At 44.2% G+C, this 15,724-nt stretch overlaps 1 pseudogene; it reads left to right on the top strand.

The window, feature by feature from the left end:
• The first annotated feature begins 12,964 nt into the window (after positions 1-12,964).
• LOC120874858 lies at positions 12,965-13,790 on the top strand (annotated as a pseudogene).
• The last annotated feature ends 1,934 nt before the right edge of the window (positions 13,791-15,724 follow it).

Genomic DNA, 15,724 nt, shown 5'->3' with positions numbered 1-15,724 from the left:
AGAGAACCAAACCTTTAGGAATGGGCAGGAGAGGGAGCGGGAGAGAGAGAAAGAGAAATGAACATGAATGAATATGAACTGAAGAAGGTAGGGTTTGATATATGGTTTTGGGAAGGAAGGAGAAAAGGTCGGTTCTTATAGAGCACATAGTATGACCAAGACCTGGGTATGGGAAAATATAAGACAGGTTCAGAGAACATGGAATAGTCTTCTCTGAATGTGGAAAAGGAGGAGGAAAGGAAGAGTTTGGTGGTCCTGGAAAAGTCAACACCATCCTACAGATTTTTTTAAATTTAGTTTTTAATTGGTGCACCCTATGAATTTTTAATCTTTCCTTTATTGACAAGGGGGAGTCACCGAAGCGAACAGATCAGCAGAGAAATGATTACTACTGCTGTCCCCTTAACTGGCAGAATGCGGAAGACCAACAAGAGAAAGGAAAAACAAGAGGCAGGAAAACTAAGAAGTTGTTGCAACAGCCTGCAATAGTGAGAGACGATGGTAGGGGGACAAGAACACAGAAGACAACACAAGTCACTTTACTCAACAACAGGGCTTAAAGAAGTACATGGCATCAGGGTCCACCCTTGAGAAAGAACCTTCCATTTGCATCTATGATTTAGAGAACACCACCACCATCTCTGTTGAAACAGAAGTGACTGTTTTCCTTTTCTGCCCAAATTCAGTAAAACAAACAAAACAAAACTGTTTCACAACCACCCAGACCACAGACGTGCACCGTGGGTACACATGGCCCAGAAGTTGCGTCATTCTGGCTTTAAGTGGAGAATTCATATCCCACACGAAGCTGTCTCTGTTCTTCAGATTAGATCCCAAGGTCTCCAACCATGTAGAATGCAGCCATTACCTCTTCCTATTGAACCTGGCACCTAGAATACTTAGAGGGATCCCAATTTAGCTTCACACTGGCCAGGTTGCATGGGAGCACTGTGCTCAGCTTCGGTGGTGTAAAGAGTCTTGAAATACAATGGTACCAGGATTTAGTGAGGTTCTGACTGGAGTCATGATTGTTATCTTCTGAGATACAAGGAGCTGATGCACAGCAGAATGATTTGATGTGTTCTGGGTGATCCCACATACTAAAGCTCAACTAGGGTGAGCAGGGGCATGCTACATAAAAGTAGATTTTTTTTTTACTCACTGAAAATAAGAACTTTCTAAAAGAGTGGTCCAAAGCAGGTCCTTTGGAAACTGAAGAACTACTCAGCATCAGAGATACTAAAGAGGATTTAGCCTAGAGCAGGGTTAGCAAACTTTCTCTGTAAAGAGCAGAGAATAAGTATTTTAAGCCTCACACATCAGACATTTTGTCACAACTACTCAGATCTATAGGGGCATGGAAGAAGTCATAGACAATTTGTAAGCAAACAAGAGTGGCTGTGTTCCAATAAAACAATTTAGAAAAAGAGGTGGTGGGCAAGATTCACTCACTGTCCCCTGACCCAGACTAGAGGGAGGGAAGGAGATTCAAGCAGTAGATCAGTAAACAGAAAGGACTAAGGTCTCTTCCCACCTGGAGAGCCTTATACATTTTTAACCAAGAAAATCTGACATGGTAACACCTCATTTAATCAGATTATTCAGATTCTTGGAACAGAGGGTTATGTTCTTCCCTCAAACCAAGTATTAACTAGAACTCCCTTAGTTTCAGCCTTGACAGTTGAAAATATTTCTGAAACTCTAGAATCTTCTGCTTTGCCTTAGGTATTCTACCCAAGATAACAGAACTTTGATGACTAAGGACTTCTCAGAGCCTCAAACCATCTTTCCAGATACCAAATCTCACATGCCTTGTGGCTAAAGTTGTAGAAGGGTCAAGGCATTTCTTGGAAGAGGGTTTTGTGTAACTCCTGGAAATGGGCGTGTCCTTTCAACTTCCCTCTTTCTGATGAGGGTAAAGCCAAAAACTGCCAACAAACCAGGAGAATCCTGTTAAGTAATTAATTAGAATCTAACTGAGGTTACTGATTGATGTCAATAAAATGAATTTACTAGTCAGGGACATTAACGAAATAATACATCTTCAAAAAGCTCTTTGCTTTAAATACATTAAAAAAAAAAAAAAACCCACCTGTAACACACGCACACAGTCACCACTCACACTTACCTCTTCCCTGGTGAAACTCCCAAGTGGTGATATGATTTGAGTTCCAGCTCAAACGTCACAAAGAGAGAAGAATTTGATCTGACCTGTGAGTACATGATACACAACTATATCCCAACACACAGCAGATCACACTTATGCCCGGTAACAGTTAAGAGCAAACAGTAAGAGTCCAGCGGGTCCCATAACAGTCACACATTTCTAGAGGAACATTTCCTGAGAAAGAAGCTTCGTGCTATCCTTCCTCTAGGTATCCTTCAGCTACTCTGGACCATGGTGACTTAAGCTCGGGAGGGGAAAAAAGGCACTTGCTGAGCTCCTGCTACATTCCATGTGCTTTCTATCCATTATCACATTTAATCCTCAAGCCTGTGCTACAAGGCAAATCCTTTTTCACAGGTGAGGAAAAAGAAGTTCATAGAATTTAAACAATTTGCAGAGATAACAGCCCCAATCTTCTGGTTCAGCGGGTCAGGACTTAGGGCCAGAAAAAGAAAGTGAAAGTGAAAGTGAAGTCGCTCAGTCATGTCCGACTCTTTGCGACCCCGTGGACTGTAGCCCACCAGGCTCCTCCATCCATGGGGTTCTCCAGCAAGAATACTGGAGTGAGTTGCCATTTCCTTCTCCAGGGGATCTTCCCAACCCAGGAATCAAACCCATGTCTCCTGGATTGCAGGCAGACGCTTTAACTTCTGAGCCACCAGGGAAGCCCCCAGAAAGAGAAGGAGAAGCTAATGCAGATGAAGTGCTGACTACATTTTGAGAAACACTGGCCACAGAGTTTATGAAAGGTCAAGTTCACAGTCAGTAGGTGATGGCTATAGAGAGATTAGAAAGAATCTAGCTCCCAGTTCTTAGTCCAAAGTTACTTCCAGTCCTCAAATCCAAATGCCTGAGGATCACCGTTATATGCTCCCGACTCGGACGGGGGAGCCTGGTGGGCTGCAGTCCATGGGGTTGCAAAGAGTCGGACATGACTGAGCGACTTCACTCTCACTTTTCACTTTCATGCACTGGAGAAGGAAATGGCAACCCACTCCAGTGTTCTTGCCTGGAGAATCCCAAGGATGGTGGAACCTGGTGGGCTGCACAGAGTTGGACATGACTGAAGTGACTTAGCAGCAGCAGAAGCACTCATCTGAGTAATAATGTTTCTGACTCTAACGAAACTTCTTGGCTTCTTTGGCACAGAATGAACTTTACCTTACTGTAAGATGGGTCCATCCCGAGGTCAGGGGCTTTTTTATCTCCAAAATTTAGCACAGTGCTTGATAGATGTTATGTACTATACAACTCTCCAATGAAAGATACACCAAAGGAAAAAAAAAAAAAGGAAAGAATGTCTATTTGCCCCCTCTTTTGGTGAAAACAAACAAAACCTCTCAGTCCTATGGTATGCTCTAGGATTCTAACCTAGAGAAGGAAATGGCAACCCACTCCAGTATTCTTGCCTGGAGAATCCCTCGGACAGAGGAGCCTTTATGATCTGACAGTAAGATTCAGCTCGAGGGCTTTTTGTTTGTGTTATTCAGAGTGGGCGTGCTCTCTCACTGGGGAAAAGGTTGGGATGACAGGAGCCGGAAGTTGCAGTGACCACCCTTTGGAGTCTAAGAACAACCAAGACACAGAGAGCAGAGTGAAATGGACCTGCGTTAAATGTGAGTGCTAAATCAAGATGATTTGGAAGCCAGGTTTCCCTTCTTGGCTTAGGTGTCTCCACAAACTCTTTTTTCACTTCAGGCAATTCAGGGCACTAGCTAATCAACACAGGTTTTAAGTATGTGAACTATCCTGGGACCCAGAACCAGTTTGTTATCAAAATGACAACTCAGGGGTCCTTTCCATATGCTCTTGTCAAATTCATTATTCAATCTATTTTCTACTTCCTTCGCTTTCAGTTTCTTTTCCACTAGTATTCACTCCCTTTTTCCTTCCAGTCATTCAATCAACATTGATTAAATGTTGACAAATGTTAGTACTTGCTAGCGCCAGCTAGCTCCTTTAAGATCTCATGGCCTATGGGAAGGACAGGCAGGTACAGTACACAGGCCCTCAGTGGCTGAGGTCAGGGCTCCAACAGAGGATGAACAAAGCGCTCTCTGCGTGGAGGCTCATGGAATGTTGCAGAGCACAGGTGCCATCTGGACTGGGTTTCAAAGGATGAGAGGAGTTTTGCTAACTCTCTCCAGAAAAAATACTGGAGGAGGAACTTTCCAGGAAAAGAGAATAATGCAAGTATAGTTAACTCTCATTATTCACCACAGTTATGGTCTATAAAGTCACCACAAACACTGAATTACAAATACCGAATCATTTCTCCTCGAGGAAATTCAACAGTTAGGTTCCTGCAAGCCTCTGGTCACATTATCTTTACATAATCCATCCATAATCTTGTTTTCTGTTTGTTTCTGTATAAAGACACCTTATTTAACAAATACCACTCATTTATTAATATTGAACTTGTGGCTAACAGGACTGCAGCTCAAGTCTGATGAGTATCTAATATGCGTTTTCTCCATAAGGCACATGATGATCTTCTTGTGCTTAGGACTCTGGAGAATAGTTCAGCACTCTGGGAGGCATTTTATTTTGGTTTAATTAATCAATTTTTTTTTGCTAAGTAACTCACATTTCTTTTTTAACATTTAAGTATAGTGGCTTCACAATGTTTTGTTAGCTTCTGCTGCAAAGCTAAGTGAATCAGTCACACACATATATATATTCCCTTTTCCTTGGATTTCCTTCCCATTTAGGTCACCACTGAGCACTGAGTAGAGTTCTCTTGCTATATGGTAGGTTCTCATTAGTTATCTATTTTATTCATAGTAGTGTGCATACATATAGTGTATATATATAGTGTATACATAGTGAGTATGTGTGTGTATAAGCCACTCCCAGTCTTGATGATTTTAAATAGTAAAATCATCAAACAAAACAGTGAATAAAAATGGCAGTAAGAGGAAAAAGGCATTAAAGTTATGTCTTTGAAGCTGAAGGATGAAGGATAAAAAACAGCATGGAAAGGTGACCACTGAACGGAAGGACAGAAGAGTGATTTGTGACTGCTTTAAGTAGGGTTTCACATGCTGGGTTTTACATATTTCCTGTAGGCCAATCATTTTCAAAAGAAAATTTGATATAAAATTAAAAATTTAAGGGGCCTCTCCAGTGGTCCAGTGGTTGGGACTCTGCCTTCCAGTGCAGGGGGTGCAGGTTTGATCCCTGGTTGGGGAACTAAGACCCCACATGCCTCCCAGCCAAAACAAAACATAAAACAGAAGAAATACTGTAACAAATTCAAAAAAGAGTTAAAAATGGTCCATATTAAAAAAAAAAAACCTTAAAAAAATTGAGAATTCCCCCATAGAACAATAATATACATTTTGTGTGCATACTCAGTCACGTCCAACTCTTTGCAACTCTGTGGACTATAGCTTGCCTGGCTCCTCTGTCCATAGAATTTTCCAGGGAAGATTGGAGGGGTTGCCATTTCCTACTCCAGCGGATCTTCCCGACCCAGTGACCGAACCCCGGTCTCTTGCGTCTCCTGCACTGCCAGGTGGATTCTTCACCACTGAGCCACAGGGAACCCCAATATACATTTTAGTATTTATTAATAAACAAAAGCCACTAGGAATTCATTAACCCAATTATTTTACTAACCACAGTATCTACATATTTTTTAAAAACACAAACATGCAAACCATTTATTCATTGCTTAAGTAATGCATGGTGCCAGAGAATGTGTGTGTTTTCAAGGACCCAGTCCATCGTGCTGGAATCACTGTCATGCACCTAACGGAGCAGCCCAGGCAGAGGGAAGAACATGTGCAAAAGCCCCGAGGAGAAAGGAACGCCGGCTCATGGGAGGGCCTGACCGCAGAGCACGGAGCAGAGAGACAGCAGTGGAGACTGTCAGGAGGACGGCGCAGGGGCAGAGCAGGAGGAAGCCCTGGAGGCCACCTTATGAAGTGCAGCTATTATCTTAAATAGAACAAGACTGGAACTTTTCCTGGTGGTCTGGCCAAGACTCTGTGCTCCCAATGCAGGGGGCCTGGGTTTGATCCCTGGTCAGGGAACTAGATCCTACGTGCTGTGGCTAGGAGTTCACATGCTGCACCTAAAGATCCATGTGCCACAGCTAAGACCCAGTGCAGTCAAATAAATAAATATATATATTAAGAAAAAAAATACAACTTAAAAACAATACAGCAAGATCCCTCAATAGGGGTAAATTAAGGAAACTGATACATTAGAACTGAAGAAGCAAGAACAATGTGGTATGATCTGACTTACATCAAAACCCCTGTATGTTTATGGATTCATATATGTGCACACCACCACAGATACCTGTGTGTACATATGGTTTACATATATAATAAACACCTACACACTCAGTGTCTTACAAATGCTCAGAAAAGCATTCCAAACTGTTACCAATGGGTTCTTGGGGAGGAGAATGGGTATTTAAGAGACTAAGGGAACTTTCACACCCTAATCCATATACTTCTGTATTTTTAAATAAACAGACATGAGACCACTGGATGGATTTTCATTTTTTTCATATTTTACATTTCTTAAAGATCATTCTGGCTTGTAGCAAGTGAAGGGCAGGGTGGAAAGAGCATGAGTAGGGAGCTCAGACAGACAACTGGCATCTGGATCAGGACCGTGACAAAGGATATATACTTTCAGGATATATTTCAGAGGCTGAAATGGCTGACTCTGGTGACGGACTGAATATGGGGGATATGGGAGAAGGAAGAACAAGGGAAGTCTCTAACACTTCCAGCTTGAGCAAGCAGGCTTTATGTTATGATTTATGGGGGAGAGGGGAGCCACAGCCACAATTCTCTGTCCTCCGTGCACTCTACACATCCTATTTCTACCGCATCCTATACAAAGGAGTAAAATGAATTTGACACGTGTGAGAGGGAGAGGGTCGCAATCTGGGAAACCAAAGAGCCTTGTATCAGTGATTACACTGACTGAATTCTATGAGATTGATTCCCCAAAGACCAGGTCAGTCTTTTTGCAGAGGACTCGGGGAATCCATTAGTGAAATTACCTCTCCCATTGAGAAAACAGCAAATGAATCATTGCCAACCCTTTGCGTTTTGGAGGAACAAAGGTCATTTCATCAAAGGGTTTCCCTTTCATGTCCTTCAATGTTCTGATCTGAGTTGTATTCAATGATTTGAATTAAGCGAAAGTTGCCAGGGAAAACGAGGGCAAAGATGGGGAAAGGGTAGACAAATAAGGCCCACAAATATAATTAAACTTTCCTTTCCTCTAGGACAAAGGCTTCTCTCATGCATCTCCCCTACTCCAAGTAAGAGAGAGAAGACAGCTTCACAGGTTTCTGCTTCCCTAAAGACCTGGTTTCGTGCTTTCTTAAGCAACAGTGGTATTTAAAACTCTCCTGTGTGTCAGGATCACTGAGACACCTGTTCATAGGTAGATATTCCCAGGTCCTAGTCTCAACAGAGATTCAGACTCGGTAGGTCTAGAGTGCGGTCCAGGGACACAAACTCCACACGACTCTATTAAACACTGTCCAAGGACCCCAGTGTGAGAAGCAGTGCACTACACTGTTCAAGACAGTTGATTAAATGTCGTCACAATTTGATGAGCTGCACTGCAGAAAGAAGCGGGTCATGCAGCTCTGGGTTATACTTTGAACTCTGTGGTCAGTTAGCTGGGCATGGAGAGAACACTTCTATGCTGTGAGTCATGGTTTCCCCATTAATAAAGCACAAGTGTTGACTTTCTGGATCTCAACTTACCTCCAGTCTCTGACATTTTAAGACCCCAGGAAAAGAGAAAGGGTTGGAAATGTCAAGTAGGGCTTCCTACTTGTACCAGAGTGACTCTCCCCAAGGTACTCGGACTGTGGATATACAAGAATAAGAGCGTAAGATCCAGTGCTTTCTGGAACTGGCTGGTTATAAGCAAATATGGAAAAGCTACTCTTAAGGTACAAGATGAACCAGGCGTGGGGCCCTTCCGGAGCCTGGCTTCTGTTTCCTAATCGCAGCACTCAATATAAAAGCAGGGAAGTAATTCAAAGGATGGAAGGAGAGACTGAACCCAATTTCAAAGATTAACCCAGGTGTTCAAATAAATGCCCTGTCCACCCCCTGGGAGCCCTCATTTACATCAATCCAGCTGCCTGAACTATGTATATCTGAAAAAACACTCCCACACAGAGACTCCTCTATGGCTTCCATGTGATTTATTGGAAAGGCTTTTGTTTAATTTATAAGTCAGTATACACCATCAGAAGAATGACCTCTGGAGCTAACGTTTCTTTTTGTTTACCCCTTTGTTTTAAATCGATATTACAGAGGTATATAATTTATATGCAATAACATTCACCGATTTTAAGAGTTCAGGCTGATGGGTTGTGATGAATGTAAACACCATATAACTACCATCACAATCAAGACAGAAGAACTCCATCATCCCAAGGATCTGTCTTCTCTATAGAGTATCACAGTAATGGGACCATACGGTAAATATTCTTTTGTGCCTGTCTTCTCGTGCACAACATAAAGTTTTATGACTCATCTAGACTGTTGCGTGAATCAGCTTTTAATTGCTGATTTTAACTGCTGATAGTATAACGTCTTAAGGAGTTACCATATTTGTTTATCCATTCACCTGTTAACGGACAGTTACATTCCAGTTTGGGGCCACTGTGAATAAAGCATCCAGGAATAATCACGTGTAAGTCTTTCTGTGAAAATGTCAATTCTCTTAGGTAAATACCTGTAAGTGGAATGGCTGGGTCACATGGTAAGTATACACTTAATTTTATAAGAAAATGCCAAAGTGGTTGTCCATTATCAGTTCACACTAGCAATTTGTGAGCATTCTAGTTTTCCACAACACTTAGCCATCAGAGCCAATCTAGTGGGTAGGTAGTGGTATCTCATTGTGGTTTTAATTTGCTTTTCCCTGATGACTAATGATGCTGAGCGTTTTCTATGTGCTTATTGGTTGTTTGTCTTCTTTTGTGATATCTGTTCAAATCTTTTGCCCATTTTTAAATTCACTTTTTGTTTTATTATTGAGTTTTAAGAGTTCTTTATATATATTTTGGTTATGGTCCTTTGTCAGATATATGTATTGAGAATATTTTCTCCCAGTTTATGACTTGAGTTTTATTTTTTATTTTTAAATAGTGTCTTTTAAAGAGTGAATGTCTTTAATTTTGTCCAATTTATCATTTTTCAAGTAGCTGAGGCTTTTTGTGTCTTATATTTCTTACCTAAGAAAGTCCTATCTCAAGGTCAGAAAGATTTTCTGCTTCATTTTCTTGTAGAAGTTTTATAATTTTAGTTTTTGTGTTTAGGTCTATGATCCATTTTGGGTCAGAGTGAGGTCCATGTCTTTCCACATGAATATATAGCTGTTCGAGCAGTGTTTGCTGAGAAGAAATATCCTTTATCAAGTTGCCTGAAGTATAAATGACACAAAATTTAAAATCTTTAAATTATACTTGATATACGTGAAAGTGAAAGTCACTCAGTCGTGTCCGACTCTCTGAGACCCTGTGAACTGTAGCCTGTCAGGCTCCTTTGTCCATGAGGATTCTCTGGGCCAGAATACTGCATGGGTAGCCCTTCCCTTCTCCAGCAGGGATCAAACCCAGGTTCCATCGAACCCAACCCAGGGATCGAACCCAGGCCTCCAGCATTGCGGGCAGATTCTTTACCATCTGAGCCACCCAGGGAAGCCCTTGATATACATGGGGACCTGATAAATATATACATTGTATCTCTTAATTTGCAAAAATTTCCTAGAAGATGTCTACAACAACTTATCTTTACTTTAAGATGTGAGACTGTTATCAGATGGGAGAGATGGAGTTGAATGAATCCTGAATGTTGTACAGAGCATTTCACAGGGAAGGGGCAGAGACACAGTGGGGCTCTGGTGCCCTGAAGCTTTATTACTTTACAAGCTACTGTTGGCCACTTAGCTGATTCAGAGCTGTCTCTAGGTGTGGAAGTGTATACTGACCACTTCAGAAAATAGAAGAACCAGGATCTTTTCATCTTAAGAGGTAGAAACCACTTATTCCATTTATTTCTAAGTATCCTCTCTTCCTGCATCTATGTGAACAACGCAGCTGAATAAATATCAGAATCGAAAATTCAGCTCTCAGATAATTTTCCATCTTGAGGCAACCCGAATCTGTGATATAGGGTCCTCTGGGGCCCTAGACTCTCCCAGAGTCTCAATCTCTTGCATGACTTCAGGACAAAAGTTTGCAGGTTCCTCAAGCATGTCTCAGGCTCAACCCTGGCTCCTTTCTAAATAAAGCTCTGTGATTGAAACCAACCATTTCTGACCTTAACCCTTTTCTGAGAAAATAACGTTCCACTGTAGCAGTTAAAAATACAGAAGCAAGTCCAGCATTTTAATATCTATACTGCATATTTCTATATTAAAAACCTTACACCCATTCACCATGCCTGACCTCTACAGAAATTTGGTACTTTATTTTTGTTAGAACCTTCAACTTTTACTGTATCCTACACTGAAATGAGCTTTCCATAAACCTGGACATAACATGAGTCATTAATCTTAATAAATCAATCCCAACCAAATAAAAACCTACACACTTTCTAAAATATCAACCCAGAGTGAAATTAGACCAGAAAATTTCTCTAAAAGGATTATAAGGAAGCAGTCTTTATTTATAATAGCTCCAAGTTTCATCACGAACAGTATTACTTCAGATGCAGAAGTATTTTGTAAGCTTCTTGAAGGTAGAGAAAAGATGCATGGTACAGTGGAAACTAGACAGGATTTAGAATCTGAAGATGTAGGTTCAAAATCCTGGCATCACTTACTAGTCATGTGACCCCAGTGAGTCACCTAACCTCTCCGAGCCTTAGTTTCCTCACCTGTAAAACAGAACGAAAGCCACCTTCTTAACATAGTTATGGAGAGAAAAAAATAAGGCAAGGTTTATGCTTTTAAATGCTGTGTACAAATATAAACCTTATCTTCTAATTGTTTGGAACATGTGCTTATTATCCCTGTATTTGGCCATAATTCAGTGCAAGAGACCATAGTAGGTAAAAAAAGGATCTCCTGATGTCTATGTAGGAGACATAAGCGGCCAGTGAAATCACACACTCTTAAAAAAAGTTAGGTACAGCACCCCTATATAAACTCCTAACTTTGAAATGTTAACTTTCCAACTCGGTCACTAAGGATGCTTAGTGAACACCACCAACTCTCACATGCACCTGTAGTCCTGGATGTACAAACTTTACCCTTTTCCATACACGAAGCTGCAGCTATAACACATGGCACAAGGCTCAAGACAAGTGGTGGTTGAATGCTACATGTCCTAAGCCACAGGCCTTCTCGGCTAACTTAGACTTGTCACTATTAATATCTGGGCTTCTATTAATACTCTCCCTTTCCCTGTGAGCTAATTTAAATCTGTTCTGTAAGGCTATTCTTAAACTGCACGTTCTGGGGCCTGGGCCTGGTTCCCAGCTACAGACCATAACTCTCCATTTTGGCTTTTCCACTTGCAGAAATATTAATAATAGGAATTTTGCCCCAACTGATTCTCAGAGGAGAGGTGGCACTCTGTTGGAATTTGGGGAGGGACAAGTCTTTGTTATGCAGGACTGTCCCATGCCCCTCACACACACACACATTTCTACATCCCAAAGGGTGTGGTACTGCCACTGGCTGAAACGCACTATAACCTGGCATCTACCTGTCTCTGCCACCTTGATCCCTGTTGACTTTAGTCTCTTCTCAAGGTAGAACGAGGACTGGGGACGTTCCCCTCTACATCTTGGGAAAAGGTTCTTAGCTTCTCCAGAGCTCCCATCTTTGTGGAGAGACAGATTAAGGCTCTGATACAAGATCTCCTGAGGACTGGGTTGCAGAGACCAGCTCAATGTCACTGTTGCTCTACTGAGACAGTTTTAACCAACACAGGTTTTTATTCTCTTCAAGTCACATGAGGGTTGAGGGGCGGGGAGGCTCAGGTAATGGGGTGCATGCTAAGTCGCTTCAGTCGTGTCCAACTCTTTGCCACCCCATGGACTATAGCCCGCCAGGCTCCTCTGCCCATGAGGATTCTCCAGGCAAGAATACTGGAGTGGGTTGCCATACCTTCCTCCAATGGATCTTCCTGAACCAGGGATCAAACCCACATCTCTTATGCCTCCTGCACTGGCAAGTGGGTTCTTTACCATCTAGCACCACCTGGGAAGCTCCCAGGAAATGGGGAGCGACTGCTAACGAGTCAATGAGTATGGGACTCAGGGAGGGGGGTAACCAGACAGAGAATGGTGGGTCCTGAGAGAGGGCCCTACCATAGCTGAGTCACAGAAATCAGCTTTGTGCCGTGCTGCCAATGACTAAGAATACTGACTCCCCTCCCAACTCCAGGCTTGGAAACACTTCTTTTTCCATGTCTACAAGGCAGAAGGTTAGGCATGAACAAGATGCTCCGAACCCACTGAAGGCCACAATCAAATGAATGCCCCAGGTGTTCAATGTAAGCTCTGAGCCAGGCTGTCCCATGGAGGAGGAAGAAAAGGAGGAGGAGGAAACTGGACAGGACAGATCATCTCCCTACAGTTCTTCAGTAAGAAAATACAGAAAGGCCAGCCTCTGCGGCTGAGGGGAGCGGGAGGGGGTTGAGGCGGCGGGAAGAGGCTGCACTCTGGGATAAACCGCAGTCGATGAGGGGTCGCTTCTCAGAACCAAGTCAGGAGTGAGTCAGGCAAGGGTGGCTCCGACGCTGCTTTGAACACCTCAGAAGGGAGGACGGATTTCTCAGGAGTGAAAAAGATGCGCTCTCCAGGAGTCAAAGAAAACGGTGACAAGGCGAGCACTAGGCGTCCTCCTCTTACCAAACGCAAAGGCTGCTCTGATGAGAAGTCCAAGAATCGCTCTAGAGAAAAAGGGGCCTCCAAGAGCCAAGCGCGAAGGATGGTGGTGGGGATGAAACTCTCGAGGCACAGTGCTGCCAGTGGTAGCGGCAGCACCAGCTCTCCCCCGGCTCCTCTTCGGTACTGAGCCCCCCGGGAAGTTCCAGCACACCCCCAGCGCCAGCGCCAGCAGCTCTGCGGCACCCCGAGTCGCACTCCTTCCCGGTGTAGACAGGACAGAAGGAGGCATTCCCCTTCCAAATCGAAACCACCCAAGGGAGAAGCAAAGGACAGGAAAAGGGAGCCGTTCCCCTAAATCCACTAAGGTGCACACTGGGAGGCTGACTAGGAATGTGCCCAAGGATCATGTTGAGAGGATCCTCTCCAGCTTCAGGAAAATAAACATGACTGACATGCCTCCAGAAAGGATGCACCCTCATCTGTCTAAAGGCTATGCCTGTGAGCAGTTTCAGAATCCAGATGAAGCCCAGAAGGCACTAAAGCAGACGGACGGAGGACAAATGTGGGGCCGGGAGGATCACTGTCACCACTGGGCTGGGCGCCTGGCCTCGGCCACCCGCCAGGCGATTCAGCCCTGCCAGGAGAATGCTGCCACCCCCTCCCAGGTGGCGCAGGTCACCTGAGGGTGCAGGAGAAGGTCATGGTCCCCTCGGGCACGCAGGTCCCAGTGTGTGGTGATCCTACCCCCCACCTCGCTGCCACGACAGGAGCCCCTCCAGCTCTGACTCCACCCCGACAAGCAGGGCCGCTGAAGCTCTGCCCCTGTGACTCACATCTCACTCGACTCACTTTTGTCACTTTTCCAGCTAACGGAGGATCGGTAGGAAAGAAATCCCTCACTTGGGCAGGCTTCAAAGGTGCGGGCAGCGACCAACATGTTTCCCCTGGCGGTGGACTTCCAGCTGCAGCAGGGCTGTTGGTTTGGGGTCCTGCCTATTAAGAAACCCCCCAGTTTTCTGGCTGGCCAGCTCCCACGCTTCTGGTGCCCGAGACTCAGCTTAGTGGCAAAGCCAGCAGGGATGAGCAGAGGGCTGCAGGTCGTGTTTTGGCTGCAGCCTGGGAGTGGGTTTTCCATCCCACCGACGACCCGGGGCCAGTCTGGCGGCCCGGTCAGGCCCTAGCCTGCGGGTCTGTAGGGTCCCTCAGGAAAGAGTGTGCTTTTACGCAGCTGCCCTTCCAGTTAGCCTGGCCCTGCTCGAGTCCTCTCCTGACCTCTAGGGTCACATACCCACCGTTATCTGCCCCCACATTACATGTCTTTTCACATGTACTCATGCGCGTGGCATGCATGCACACAGAACCCACGGCTCCCTTTCTCTCTCTGAAAATGGTGAGCGAGTTGAGAGCCAGCTCTGCCCTGTTGTCACGGAACCCCAGGCTGTGCTGGCATCCATGGTGGTCTTACAGCTTACCTTGGCAGCCTTTTTGCCTCTTATCATAGAGTCAGTACTACCAATTTTCTGTTTTGAGTTTTACAACTTTGTAGCATTCAACCCACTCCAGTATTCTTGCCTGAAGAATCCCAGGGACAGCGGAGCCTGGTGGGCCACTGTCTATGGGGTTGCAGAGTCGGACACGACGGAAGTGACTTAGCAGCAGCAGCAGCAGCATTTTAGATAATGTTGTGTTTGCATTTTATTGTGTAGAATAAAAGGGCTGTGTTTAATAAACCTAAGATGAGAGTGCAAAAAACAAGAAAAGAAAATATGGGAAAGGCAAGACGGAGACTGTTTTCTGCTTTCTCTAAGCTGTGGGGTGTTCAGCTTAAGAATAATAACTAAATTCATTTACTCTGTGTCAGGCACTGAACTATGCACTTTATTATATATATTTCATCCTTATAGCCATCCTATGAGCAGTTACTATTTCTGATCCCATTTTAAAGATGAAGAAACTGGGGTATGAAGCAGCTAAGTAAACTTAAGAATAGATTAAAAGCTACGAAGTGTCAAAGCCAGGATTCCTGACTCTTTGTCTTTGGGCCCTTCTTGCTAACCAAGGCTTCTTCTCTTAAACTCAGATCTCAGCTAGAGATGCCTGCAACTTTTTTAGATCTGAAGTATTAAGACTCTCAGTGAGGGGGGCAGAAGCTAGAACTGAAAACAGGACATTCTGTGGTGGTTTAGTCTCTAAGTCATGTCCAACTCTTTGCAACCACGTGGAGTGTAGCCTGCCAGGATCCTCTGTCCATGGGGATTCTCCAGGCAATACTGGAGTGGGCTGTCATTTCCTTCTCCAGGGGATCTTTCTGACCCAGGAATCCAACCCGGGTCTCCTGCGGTGCAATAATACACTGCTTTGTGTTAGACCTGTCTTTTTCGGCCGTGCTGGGTCTTGGCTGCCATGTGCAGGCTCTTCGCTGTGGCGTGCGGGCTCTTTAGTTCGGCCTGCAGGACCCTGACTTGCAGCACATGGGCCCTTAGTGGTGGTGTGCAGGTTCTAGTTCCCTGACCAGGGACCAAACACGGGCCGGGCTCCCTGCACTGGGAGCACTGAGTGTTCTCCAGGAATGTCCCTATGTTGAATCTTATAATGAGAGAAACTTTCAGTGGTGATTTGTCAGAAAAACTGGGTTCAATTCTTAGTCTATCTTTTATTGTGTAATCTCAGCAAAGTGCATGACCTCTCAAAGATGCATGAAGTATCACCTGCTCTGTTT

Source organism: Oryx dammah, unplaced genomic scaffold (assembly GCF_014754425.2).
Source record: "Oryx dammah isolate SB20612 unplaced genomic scaffold, SCBI_Odam_1.1 HiC_scaffold_15, whole genome shotgun sequence".
NCBI classification, from domain to species: Eukaryota; Metazoa; Chordata; class Mammalia; order Artiodactyla; family Bovidae; genus Oryx; species Oryx dammah.
Note: the sequence above shows the minus strand (reverse complement) of the source record. Positions and strands in the feature narration are given on the sequence as shown.